The sequence below is a fragment of the Octodon degus genome, unplaced genomic scaffold, assembly GCF_000260255.1.
Source record: "Octodon degus isolate 3935 unplaced genomic scaffold, OctDeg1.0 scaffold00289, whole genome shotgun sequence".
Taxonomy (NCBI): Eukaryota; Metazoa; Chordata; class Mammalia; order Rodentia; family Octodontidae; genus Octodon; species Octodon degus.
In genome coordinates this window covers 1,690,895-1,694,638 of record NW_004524865.1, presented here as the reverse complement: position 1 = coordinate 1,694,638, position 3,744 = coordinate 1,690,895, and positions in this window count along the sequence as shown.

Sequence of the window (3,744 nt, the reverse complement as noted above, 5' to 3'; positions counted from 1 at the left end):
TATTTTATTATTAAAAAAATTAAGCATTAACTGTTCCTTTCCATAGATCAGCAGAAATCCACAATACAGTTATCCAGACCATCCTGCTCACATGCATAGATATATCTCTCCCCCACCTCCTCTCCTGTCCTTCTCAGCTCAGTAGTTCTTTTTCAAAAGGTTCATTCCCTTTTCCAAGTATCTAGTGCACCCTTCAGATTTTATTTTCTCTTTCAGATTCTCACATTAAGTCAGTAATACGATGTTTGCACATGCAGATTTGAGTTATTTCACATAAGACTTTGTTCTCCAGTTGCATCTGTCTACCGATAAAAGCCTCACATTTAGTCTTCTTATAGCTGAATAATAATCCATTGTACAAAATACCACATCTTCTTTATCCATTTTTCAGTTGATGGGCATTTGAGTTGCTTCCAAGATTTAGCTATGACAAATTGTGCTGCTATAAACATGGGTTCACATATATTTCAGTGATATAGTGTTTTCAGTTGTTCTGAAAAAATACCCATAAGGGGAACTGCTTGATAAAATGGGACCTCCAATTCTAGCTTTTTGAGGAATCTCTACACTTATTTCCTTAGTGGTTGTACCTGTCTGCACTCCCACGAGCAGTGCAAACGGGTTCCTTTTTCCCCACAGCCCCTCCAGCATTGGTTATAGGCTAACTTCTTGATGATAGCCATTCTTCTGCGCTGAGATGGAATCACAGAGCTGTTTTATTGGCATTTCTAAAATGACCAATGATGTTGAACATTTTTTCATATATTTAATTGGCATTTATATTTCTTTCTCTGAGAATTATGTATTCATCTCAGATACCCACTTTTGGATTGTGCTTGAGTTTTGAGGGACTGAAAGTTTTTAAGTCTTCATATGTTCTTGATAGAAGGCCTTTGTCAGAAGGACAGTCACATAAGGGCTTATAATGACTTGCTTTTAAGAGGTAAGGTCTGGACAGAAGTAAGTCTCTGAGGGCATGATCTGCAGGAGCTTATCTCCTGCCCTGACTCCTCCCTTCACTTGCTCTGCTCTTGGCTACCTTGAGGGGAGGCACTTTCCTTTCGATGCCGACCTGACTTGTAGCCAAGCAACTGTGGACTGAAATATGAGATGAAATAAAGCTCTCCCCATTTTTAACTTCTGAGTGCAAGGTATTTACCACATCAAACACAGCTCTTGAAACTCCAGAGGGAGGATGGCAGGAGATGAACAAGACAGGAATCATTATGGAAGAGCTGAGATCAGATGAGCCCCTTCTCATGATAGGAGAATGGAACTGCACAGTACCTACAGTTAGTTTATTGATACAATCAGAAGAGGAACAAGTTCACAGATACTTTAAGGGGAATGTAGAATCTGGGACAGGAATATTGCCTACTCTGTAACAGAACATCATGCCTCAGTGGCTTAGTGAAGAGCAAGAGAAAACTGTGTGTATTATCTCAAGTGAAGGACGAGTCACTAAGTGTGTCAATTCCCTGAGATGTGTCCACTTCTCAGGGGCCCTGCCACACACATGATAGCCAGCAGCCTTGTCCTGGATACCTGAGGTACTGACGGCTTCAGCCCCAACAGTCATGTGTCTCAGCAACAAATAAAGTGGCTAAAACACATGTTGTCCAAGTAATTGTAATAGAAAAAACAAAGCACTTATCTTTCTATATGTTAACTGAAATGTCTTCATTATGTTATATCAGTAAACATTTTTATGATCTTATTATTTGTATCCAGTGTTTTATACATATTATTAAAATGCTCAAGTTTTATGTTTTGTGTACATTTTTCTAATCAACTTTAGCCCTGACTAGTTTAGCATAAAGTCTTGAACAAGAAAATAAAATATTTTATGGTATGTTTGTGAAAAGGGAGTTATTTTACATCATGATTAATACTAAAAAGGGATTATAAACTCAGATTGAAGAAAGAAATACAAGGTCTTTGAAGAAACATGATTATAAAGGAGAGACACTTGTTCCATAAGAAAATTTAAAGAAAATTTATCCCCTAATTTTAGGTAGAATGTAATTTATTGTATTTTATTTTATTTTACTGAGAAACAAATAGCAATGAGACAGTTTCAAAACTGATTAATAAGACAGTTTCAATAATAAATACATTGCACATTGTTGTCTTCTTAGTTGTTATCCATAGTACAAGATGCAGACAGTATATCCTGTCTAAACACTGTTAGTACAAATCTTTCTTCTCATTGAATTAAGCAAAAGTAGCTGTATATCTATCCTAACTATCTGCATATACAGATACAAAATGGTCTTTCCTTTGTATCCCCTTTTTTTGTTTTGTCCTGTCAGAGGTGGGTATTCCATAGCCATCTAAATACTATAGGTGTGTAAATTCAGCAAAACAATTCAACACAGTCCAACAGTCCACAATAGTAGTTGGTTATCTGCAGAAGTTGTTGATTTGAGCCTTTTGCAGCTCAGCATATTAATATGCAATTTTACAGAAAGAAATATGGTGGGAACTCTCTGGACCAAAACCCGGGCACGTCGCGTGAGTGAGACCCTCTGCTGTGTCCTCAGGACCCCTCTGGAACCTCCCACCCAAGTCTGCCCAGTGAGTGAGAACTTCTGCCTCACATTCAGAACCATTCAGATCCAACCCAAGCCCAAGCCCAGCGCATGTGTCAGAGAAGTTCCAGCTCCCATGAGCCCACTGGAATTCTCCAGACCAAAACACAGGCACGCCACATGAGTGAGACCCAATGTCGCACACTTGCAACCCCTCCAGAGCACCACCCCCCTCAGCGCACCGAGAGAATGAGAACTTCTGATGCACATGCAGGACACCCTAGATCCAATCCAAGCCCAGGCCCTGAGAGTGTGTGGGAAAGTTTCTGTACTCCCCTGTGCCCCCTAGGCCAGAAGCATGACAGAGGGGTGCAACAGGTTCATTTCTTAGGGCTGCATCAGGAAGGAGCTGAGCACAACAACTAGACCCAAACCAGGCACAACTGGATAAACTCAAATTTAACAGATCTGCACCCAAATTTCAGAAAGTACTAAAATTATAAGTACACCAAAGCTCTACACCATAGTTCAGAGGTCAGTGCTATATGACATGACAAAGAAAAGGAGCAAAATCCAATCTCAGGCTTTGAGCCCACCCAGAAAAAGTGCAGAGGACAATAGCTTAGGTGAAATGTATGAATTAATAGCGTCTGAAGTAAAGAAACAACAGCAGAAAGGTATAGAGGAACTCGAATCAAGATTAATCTCAGAACTAAAAAAGAAATCTCTGAATTGCTAGCATCGGAAGAAAAGAAACAAAAGCAGAAATATATAGAGGAACTCAGATCAGAATTAATCTCTGAAATAAAAAGGAAATCTTTGAATTAATAGTGTCTGAAGTAAAGAATCAAATGCAAAAACAAAGGAAATCATATCAGAAGTAATTTCTGACATAAAAGAATTAGTCACTGCTTCTCAAGAAGACACTGATTAAAAAAATAGAGGAGATTAGAAAAGCAATGGATTCCTAGAATGAGCAATGCAGAAAGATTTGGATCGCATGAAGCAGAGTCAAAGACATATAGAGAAATTTAAAATTTCCATCACCAACTTGCAAAGCTGTTTAAGTGAAAGTGAAGATAGAGATTCAGATCTTGAAGATGCTGTCACAGCTAGTGAAAAGTAAGAAAAGATCTCTGAAAAACAACTAGAATGCAGGAAAAAATAATGCATCACCTGCAGGATGATGCAAAGATGAATAACATGAGATTAA